Here is an 11,152-nt window from a genome sequence, read left to right on the forward strand (position 1 = left end):
TGTTTGTGCATTTTGTAGGATCTGAAATGTCAGCAGGCTGGTGTGAGCACTGAGGATGAGGAGCCCAGAGCTGAATCCTGGAAACGGTGCCATGGATGAGTCCCTCCATCACTTCACCAGCCCTTACGAGACCCTCCATCACTCCACCAGCCCTTACGAGACCCTCCATCACTCCACTTGCCCTTACGAGACCCTCCATCACTCCACTTGCCCTTACGAGACCCTCCATCACTCCACTTGCCCTTACGAGACCCTCCATCACTCCACTTGCCCTTACGAGACCCTCCATCACTCCACTTGCCCTTACGAGACCCTCCATCACTCCACCTGCCCTTATGAGACCCTCCATCACTCCACCTGCTCTTATTGAGAAGCACAACACATCACGCAACAACCTCCGGCACGAGGGAACGGCTCACCTCTGGCGGTCAGCTGATTCATCAGAATAAAGCCGCAGAATGGGAACCGCTGTGTTGAGATGGCAGAAGGATGTGGGGTTCAGCGCCTGTAGCCTACATACATGATTGTAGTTTGAATAAAGCTTTGTTTCATGTGTTGACTTATGCATTTGTTTATTGTGTGATGGTGACTTTCATTCATTCTTTTACTAATTTATTAATATTTCTCATTGTTGTCAGTAAATAAAATATAATTATTTAATTAATGTTTTATTTAATTGTTTGAAAGAAAATGAGTGTATTCAATCATGCATAGCTATGTCATATGACATACATTACATTTTGTTTGTTTTATTGAATTATATCATTTTCAGTAAAAAGTAATATAATTAAGTATTTGTAAGCATTTATCGTTGTTGTTATTGTATGTTTTGGGGTGGGATAGCAATGCAATTCATTCTGAGATAATATTAATTTTTAATATTAATGATACTTAAATTTTTCGAGTATAAAATCAACAGTTTTCCTCCAAAGGCGAATCTTCGAAAAGCTGCCCTTTGTGCAGACATTACAAACGCTGAGGAAACCCGTTCTAGGTAGGGATGTCGAGTTACTGATGTTATGAGATCTGTAAAAAATCTCATGTATGCAAACCCATAATATATATATATATATATATATATATTATGGGTTTGCATACATGAGATTTTTTACACAGGAAAAAAGAACCTACAAGGTTGAATATCTTAATATATATTTTCTAAAATAATTAATTATAATACATTTACAAAAAGCATTTTTTGTTATTTATAGGCCTAGGCCTGAGGGATGAAACGACAGTTAAATTCAACAAGAAAAAGAGGAAAAAATAAAGCAGTTAGCCACTTTTGCTTGTGGATGAAAATGTTTGGATAAAAAAATAAAATAAAATAACAACATATTCAAGAGATGACAATTTTGGGATTTCGTAATAAAAATAAATAATATCGTTAAGGATAAAATGGTGGGTCACATTAGTAGGGTTAAATATAAGAACTTAAATCAACCCTAAATGTATTCACAAAATAAATGGGCAGCAGTTTCTTCAAAAAGACCACAAAATGAGCAAGTTTAATCAATATCAAGATATTTACATATATACATATATACACACATATATACATATATATATATATATATGTATATATATACATATACATATATATACATACATATATACACACATACATATAAATGTGCAGGTCAGTCTGTTTGTTGACTTAAATAGTACTATAAGAAGGAATGTGCAAAAAGTTGTGCAAAAAGTGCAAGAAACGTGAGATGTTGTGACACAGAGTTAGAGTTTAGAAGCCTAATGGCCTGGGGGAAGAAGCTCCTCCTAAGTCTCTCAGTTTTTGCCATCTGGCTACGGAAGCGCTTACCAGATGGTAGCAAAGTGAATAGTTGGTTACCAGGGTGATTTGAATCCTTGATGATTTTGACAGCTCTACTTTTGCAACGTTTGAGGTAGATGTCCTGCAGAGAGGGGAGAGCAGACCCTGAGATGCGCTCAGCTAAGCGCACAACTCTCTGTAATGCTTTGCAGTCCTGTTTGGCGCTGTTTCCATACCACACTGAGATGCACTGAGTCAATACACTTTCTATGGTCCCTGAATAGAACGTTTTCAGGATTGCTGGTGAGACCCTGAATTTCCTCAGCTGTCGCAGATGGTACAGTCTTTGCCTGGCTTTCTTAACCTGTGTTTGGATGTGTGTAGTCCGGTTCTCGGAAATGTTTACACCGAGGTACTTGAAGCTACTCACCCTCTCCACAGGGGTCCCACTGATCATAAGAGGAGTGTAGGGCTGCTGCTGTCTCTTCCTAAAGTCCATGATCAGCTCTTTAGTTTTACACACATTCAGAGAGAGACAGTTGTCCTGGTGTCCCTTACGAAAAAGAAGTTTATTCAAGTGTGCTATTAGTATACTTCTTTTAAACTAAAAATAAGAAAGTATACTCTGTCTACTTTTTATATACTTCTCAGAAACATACTTTATGTACTTCTCAGAAATATACTTCATATAATTCCACTTAAGTATACTTGACTTATACTGACAGAAAAGTCTAAGTATATTTGGCCTCTACTTGTTGATCGAGATATACTTAAAAGTATAATTAAGTATTCTAAGTATTCTTGGCTTGTACTTGTGTTTACTATTTTGATTGAGTAGCTTATTAAATACTTTTTTAAAAGCATAATATTACACACTGTCGTATAAACTAACATGTTCAGCTTTATATAGTAACAAACTTTCGGGTGGAATAGCTTATAGAGTAAATAAAATAAGCATGGAAAATAAGTTTATTCAAGTGTTCTATTAGTATACTTCTTTTCAACTAAAAACAAGAAAGCATACTTTCAGTCTACATTTTATATACTTTTTTTACATCGGTTTTCATATACAGTCTTATGAAACTTTGTTTCAAAATATTGATTAAAATATTGATATAAAACCGGTACGTTTCTAATTCTGCGTATCTGAATTTTTGTGTAGGCTAGTCCACTGGTGTACATAGGAATTTACTTTAATTCAACTTTTCCCCACCATTGACTGAATTTTCCAGCTATCCATGTTTTCACTGGTATACGGTAGGGGGCGCTATGACACATCTTCTAGTACAGAATCTCTGTATCAAAACACAGGAGAAGAAGAAGCTGAAACAAGTGATAGAAGATTACTCACTCAAATGTAAAATAATGTGATCATCAAACATTAAACAGCTTGTAAATCAAAACTGCTTAATGTTTCCAAATGAAGCGTAACCCATTAAGAGAAAACGACTGAAGCTGTGGGGGTGTCGGACTCGATTTACTCCATCTGTGTTTGATCATCGTTCTGAATCTGATCAAGGCATAGTCTTTGACAAAAATGTGATTTTCTCAACTATTTCGTTTAAAATGTTGCCTTTCTTTATGAAACTTACCAACATTCAAGTGTTGATAAAAAAGGATGCATGAAGCTAATAAAAGGTTTTTAAAATTAAAGTACAGTTAAAGGTATTTTTCAAGTATAAAAACTAACATTTGAACATAGTAGTATAGGTCTACTGCAAGTGCAAAAATTGTATATAAATAGTAAACTATAAGTATAATGTTAAGTTCACTTAAAGAAAACTTGTAGTATAAAACTATTAAACTAGTAGTTTACTGAGAGTACACTAAAAGAGCAAAAAAAATATATAAATGGTAAACTATAAGTATGATGTTAAGTTCACTTAAAGAAAACTTGTAGTATAAAACTACTAAACTAGTAGTTTACTGAGAGTATACTTCAAAGTTGCTACTTAAAGTATTAAAATAGTAAACTACTAGTATACTCATAAGTTCACTTGCAGTACAAATGAGAAACATAATTATAAACTAGTTGTGCACTTAAAGTTTACTACTGTTACACTTATAGTACACTTAAACATATACTTTTATATACTTCAAGTGGGCCAATTTAGTCCCAAGCGGTATTAAAATAGTACACTTACAAGTTTACTACTAGTACATATTGACATTAGTATACTTACTACATAAAGTATACTTAAAAATATACTTGAACATTACTCAAGTATACTTCATAAAATTAACTTGAAGTATACTTTTTTTTCGTAAGGGGTAGCCGGCGCGGTCTGCACTTCGCCGACTACTGCGTTGTGTTCTGGTGCACTGATGACAGGACACTGACTTTCCTCAAGGCACTTTATTCGGTTCAACTGTTAAATTTCAAAGAGAGCAAAAGTTCAGGATTCTATCATCAATCAGAATCAGCCTAACATAAGAAAAAGGACAACTGAAACATGTGGGCTACGACACAAGAGGATAGAATGACGATCGCTAACATACAGGTAAACAAAACACGAGGTTAGCTATGTTAGCTATTTCTCAAACTCTCAAAACAGCAAAGTTCTCGACACATCTCGATTAAATGTAAGTGCACTCATCATAAATTACACATTCAAGTTACCATGTGCATTGAAACTAAAGTTTTAACAGGTATCTCAATTTTACATTGCGCTGACGCGAACACATACCTCTCTCAATCAAGTAGAATGCAGACTGAGAAAAGAACGTGAAAATTCAGTATATGACCTCACATCCAATAGAGGGCACACTTACACAACAAATAACTCTCCCAATACCTATAAGCTACCATGACATGACTGAACAATACAATATTTTGGTGAAATAAACTCACAAACAATAGAAAATAGAAGATGAAAGGTTGCAAAAATATTTGTCATTCTTTGACCTGTTACATTCACCCCTCTTTAATTTCACCAAAATCCTTAGCACGTAGAGGGTAGAAAAGAAACAAAACATACAAAACAAAACTCTTGTTCACTTGGTCCAAGATAACCCTGGGACTCTATTCCCCATACACAGCATATAAAGCTACTTACAAAGTAAGTTGAAAGAAAACAGCAGTTGATCAGGCTACTGCCCCTTCCAGTGAATATGATGCCTTTTACACCATATTAGATCTCGTAACACTTTCCCTCCAATATGAACATCTCATGACTCAAGTCATACTACAGGTGATAAAGAAAAATATCTGAGTCTTTATTTTTTTCTCTCTATCTAAAATAAGGAGAGTAAAGACAGTGACCTTCTCCGCTTTATTAGCAAGCAAAACTCGGTCGCCAACGTTTAAGTGAGTTCCACGCACTCTCTTGTTGTAGCCATCAGCTTGATGTTGCTGTCCTTTCCTCGCATGCTGCTGAGCTATGCCAGCCACATGGAGGTTCGCCATCAGCTTCTCTGCATAGGTCTTATAATTCACCACGACTGGATCCTTCAAGACTTGTTTGAAGACCATATCTACTGGGAGTCTGGGGACTCTACCATACATCAAATAGAATGGAGGATATCCAGTTGTTTCATGAGTGGTGGCATTATACGCAAAAGTCAAAGTCTGTATTTGTTGGACCCAGTGTTGTTTAGATGACAAAGGTAAGGAACGCAACATACTACCAAGCGTCCTATTGAACCTTTCGGTTTGCCCATTTCCCATGGGATGGTATGCTGTTGTGTGTGTTTTCATAATCCCTGTGAGGCTGAGGAGTTCGGCTATCAGTTTGCTTTCAAAATTGGCTCCCTGATCGGAATGTATCCTCTCTGGAAAACCGTAGATGCAGAATACATTATCCCATAACCTCTTCGCTATTTGCTTTGCAGTTTGGTTGACGCAGGGGAATGCATGAGCCAATTTTGTAAAGTGGTCTGTTATGACTAAAACATCCACAGATATTTGCTTAGTCCTCAGCACTCCAAAAATCAATACACACTATTTCCATGGGTGCCGAAGTGTGAATGCTCTCCAAGGGAGCACGGGCAGATGGTTCAGGAGTCTTTGCAAGGATACAGCGTCGGCAGCATTTCACATATTCCTTGATGTCTCTTCCCATTTGCGGCCAAAAGAAACGCTGTCGGGCGAGATGTGCTGTTCTAGCCTGCCCTTGATGCCCAGCGAGGTCATGCACACCAGCGAGAGCCTTGGCCTTCAAGCTAACAGGCAACACAAACTGATACCTCTTCTCTCTACTTGATGGGTCTTTGGTTACCCTATATAGGACTCCGTCCTGGACTTTTAGATGATGCCACTGCTTGCACAGTGTCTGGGCCGTAAGAGCCAACCTACTTCTCCTTCGCCTAGGTGGTGGCTCACCCCTCTGAATGAGTGGCAGGACCTCCCTGATAACAGGATCTGTCTCCTGGCTGTGCCTTAGCTCACCAATGGAGAGGGCTGGAAGTGTGACTTGTCCTGAGAGCACCGCCTGGGGAAGAGCATTGAAAAACTGTGTTGCTCTTATCTCTGCTCCCCTTTCCCACTCTACGTGAGCTTCACAAGCAGATCTCACATGCAAGGGTTCTTGACTGCCGGCCAGCCTGTCTCGAGTGGTGCCCATGGTTACACAGCAGCCTGCATCGTGTGCCTGGAGACACTGGGTCTTACACCGGAAAAGATCCTGGACTTTCTCCTCCTTGGTTCCCTCCGCTTCAGCCAGAAGACTTGCATACAGCTCACTGATCAACCTTTGACTCACTGATTTAGCAAAAGGGTCTCTACTTAGTGCATCCGCCACAATATTATTTACCCCAGGGATGTGTTTGATGCTGAAGGTGTATGGGGAAAGCTTTGCCACCCACCTTTGTTCGCAAGCGTCAAGTTTTGGTTTGGTCATTATATAGGTCAAAGGATTATTGTCGGTCCACACTGTAAAAGTGTGGCCCTTCAACCAGTGGCTGAATTTTTCACAAACACTCCATTTGAGTGCCAAGAACTCCAGGCGGTGGGCAGGATACCTCTTTTGTGAGCCAGTGAGGGTCTTGCTGGCAAAGGCGATCGGGCGTGCCTTCATTTCCCCTTCTGCTATCTGGGACAGAACTGCCCCAAGGCCGTCAAGAGACGTGTCAATGGACAGGACCAAGGGCTTAGAGAAGTCTGGATGGGTAAGGACCACACAATTCAGGAGCTTCTCCTTAAGACTGGTGAAAGCGGAGTCACAGTCAAAGGTCCAATATGCAGGTTTGAGCTTTCTGTAGACTCCTGGATTCTGACTGTACTTCCCAGCCTTTCCTCTCCGTTTCTGGCCAGCTGTGAGGGCGAACAGGGGTTTTGCGATGGAGGAGCAATTTGGGATAAAGTGTTGGTAGTAAAATACCATCCCCAGGAACGACTTCACTCTGTGGACTGAAGGAGTGCAGCCATCGTCTTCCATCAAGTCCCTCTTTGACATTTTGGCGATGACCTCGACCTTCTCCGGGTCAACAGCAACACCGTCACCGTCAACGATGTGTCCGAGGAACTTCACAGACCTCCGCAACAGATGGCACTTTTACGGACTCAAGTTCAGGTTGGGCTCCCACAGCCTCTGAAAAACAACCTCCAATCTGCTGAGGGCCTGCTGTTCATTGGGGGCAAAGATCAAGAGGTCATCTAGGTAGCACAAGAGACTGCTGAAGTTAAGATCACCAAAGATACTCAGCATCATCCTCATGAACGACGCTGGACTGTTGCAAAGCCCCTGCGGCATTCTGTTATACTCGTGCAGGCCTAGTGGTGTTGTGAAGGCGGTATACTTTTTGTCCTCCTCATGCATGGGGAAATCCACCCCTGGATTTACCGGCCTCTGCTGTTCTGTCCATCCGAAAAACAGAAAACTTTTCACTCGGCATTACAGCAGTGTCCGGGACCGAGGGCGTAAGCCATGTTTCAGACAAACAAAAGATGTTACTGAATGGAATGGTGGTACTGAACGTTTCAACAGGACATTAGGTAATATGCTGAGGTCTCTTCCACCTAGGCCTAAGCAGAAGTGGCTGCAGTTGGTACAGACCATGACATTTGTGTACAACTGCACAGCACACAAAACAACGGGTTTTGCCCCTTTTTACCTAATGTTTGGTAGAGTACCAAGGTTGCCGGTTGACCTCATATTCCAAAGTATCCTGCAGGATAAGTCAATCTGTGATTATGACAAGTATGTCCAATCTCTTATCAGCGACCTTCAGTCTCCCATGGCGTTAGCACAGAAGAATGCTGTTGTGGAACAAAAACACCAGTCGAGCCAGTACAACAAAAGAGCAAAAGGCCTACCTCTAGCCGTTGGTGACCAAGTGCTTGTGGCTAACAAGGGTTGCAGAGGGAAACGAAAACTTGCTGACAAATGGGAGCCAGTTATGTACACTGTGGTTGCCTCAAAGCCTTCCATTCATGTCTATAAGATCTGTGACAGGGCTGGTAATGAGAGAAAAGTGCATCGAAATCTTCTTCAAGTTAACTTCCTCCCTCTGCTTGAACCAGACATGGTTAGTACTGATCGTGAGGTTGCTGAAGTACTTGCCTGTAGTGTACCTTCACAGATGTCTGAGGCAGCGTGCTGGTGGTCTAACTGTGGTGGTCTAACTTCTACGATGCCGAGATTGAGTCTGCTGGGAACGCAGATGATGGGCAGAATGAGGCTGAGGAACTCTCACATGCAGACTCTAAAGGCCAATTTATACTTCTGCGTCGAGGGTACGCCGTAGTGTACGTCGTAGGCTACGCACGTAGGTGACGCCATCGTGAGCATTTATACTTCTGCGTTATGTCTGCGTTGCTCTGCAGTTGCACCGCAGTTGCACCGCCGAAACGCTAGTTGGCGGGGGTGGGTTTTAATGTTCCACTGTGTTTAGATTCCTCGCGGGTGTTTTGAGTTTAGGCTACTACAACAAGCAATGGCGCCTGAAAGAGAGCGGATCATGTTGGAGTTGGAGCTTATTGAGGTTGAAAAACAGTTAATTTTAGTGAAATTACTCAAATTAAAAGGCAGAAACGAGAGAAAATTGTACTGGTGTAAAATATATACACCAATAAATGACATGCAACCATGTAAATAAAGACCAGTTTTAACTGTTCACGTTGTTTCTTCTTTAATTACAGTAACCTGCACAATACAATGTGCAAACTATGTATAAAATAATGTAACATGTAAAGGTGCAATGGTCTAGAATTGTTTATATTAAATATAGATGCAAAAGAGCAAACTATACACAAATAAATACTGTTATTGATCTTAATTTGCTGTAACCTGAACCATACAATATGCATACAGCAGGAAATGACATAATTGGTTTCAAACTATATATACAAATAGGTTAAAATATGTAAAAGTGCAATGTATAAAGGTGCAATGGTCTAGAATTGTAGATTAAAAATAGATGCTAAAGAGCAAACACACACAAATGGGTAAACTATACATTAATCTTTATTTGCAGTAACCTGCACAAAACAATGTGCAAACAGCAGGAACAGGCAATTTTTTGTATGCAAACTATATACACAAACGGGCATTCTATGTACAAGTTAGTACAAAGTATTAAGGTGCAATGATACACTATTAACAATAAAAATGCACGAGAAAACTGTACACAAAAGCTACAAACTATATAGTATAACCTGCACAAATAGGTGCAAACAGACAAAATTATTAAAAAACAAAATGCTAAAGTGCATACTATTTACAAAAATGTGCAAACAATAAAACCTGCACAAATAAGTGCAAACAAGCAAAATATGAATAAATGCAAAAGTGCAAACTATATACACAAATGTGCTAACAGACAACTTACTAAAAGATGCAAAAGTGCAAACTATATAAAGATAGTGCACAGAATTAAAAGGTGCAATGTTGTAGAAGTAGGCACAATTGTTTATTTTTTCTGCTGCCACTCAAACAGGACCTTGGACACATCAAACATTGCCTGCGCCCTGTGCTCCTCCGGCACCCTTCGCAGCATGTCGGCAACAGTGTGCCCAAACCGGTCGCTCTCGTCATTTCCATGACTCAGTCTCTGTTGCAGCTCGACCCGCCGTTCCTCCAACTGAGCCTCCAACCGAGCAACTTGCATTTGGACCCAGTCCTCTTGTTCCTTCCTCTTCCTTTTCTGTGCCATCCTTGGACTGGGGGACTGAAGAGATGTCTGGGGGGACTGAGATGTCTGGGGGGACTGAAGCGATGTCTGGGGGGACTGAAGCGATGTCTGGGGGGGCTGAAGAGATGGCTGGGGGGACTGAAGAGATGGCTGGGGGGACTGAAGAGATGGCTGGGGGGACTGAAGAGATGGCTGGGGGGACGGTGGACATACTAGTTGGTCGTTATTGGCTGAAGGTCTCACAACAGCCGAACCATTGGAGTTTGAGCTTGAATCGCTCCCATCCTGCGATTATGAAAGAAATAGCAAATAGTGTAAGTTAGTCTTTTATATATAAAAGCTGATGCATCCAGTGTTAATTCACAGATAAACAGAGCTATGAATACTGCTACGTTGTTGCGTTTGTATTATCTGCAAGCCCAATATAATTACAATCTATTACATATAATATAAATACAATATAATTAAAACCCATTACACATGCTTTTTGTTTCCCAGGTATATTATTTTTGCACTAATCAATAACGTTACGGCGTGGTAGCATTGCTAGTTAAGTTAGCTAACCTAAAAACAACAGAGGTTCATAAAGGACGTGCATTATTTACCTTATCGTCAAAGTTTGACTCCGTAAGCCGGTGTTTCACATGAGGTGCCAGCCAAGACAGGAATAAATAAAACGCTGGGACTTTTTTCCCTCCTGGATCCCCGCTCCTTGTGGCGAGCTTTTTACGGAGGCGAACGTACTTGTCTCGACAGTTCTTCCATCTCTTCATACAATCCGCTACATCCAAACCGACGTTGGAGGAAATCTCTCTCCACGAATTCGCTGCCATCTGGCAGTCTTTGTATTCTGCAGAAGACGAGTCATACAGATGGCTGTATTTCCGCACTTCTTCAACTAATCGCTCGGTCACTTGGTCCATTTCCATTTTCTTCACTGAACTTTCACCTGAACTTCTGAATTTAAAAATGGCGGGCGGTGCAGAAGAACACGCCGGAAATGCGTAGCCGGAAATGCGATGCTACCAAGCCGACCAATCACAGATCTTGCGGTCCGCGTCGCCGCGACGCGTAGTTACATTTTTGAGGAGGTGCGCGTCAGGGTACGGCGAAGGGTACGACGTATGGTACACGTCAATGCGTATGCTACGCCGTACCTTCTACGCGCACCCGACGCAGAAGTATAAATTGGCCTTAAGTCGAACATCTCCATTGTTGCTACTTGTGGTGATGTCCGCGCTTCTTCATGGGTGCATTCTCAGTTGTCAAATCAAGAGGAGCCAAATGCACAAGTTGCTGTGTCAGTGACTG

The sequence above is a fragment of the Rutilus rutilus genome (genome assembly GCF_951802725.1).
Source record: "Rutilus rutilus genome assembly, chromosome: 18".
NCBI lineage: Eukaryota > Metazoa > Chordata > Actinopteri > Cypriniformes > Leuciscidae > Rutilus > Rutilus rutilus.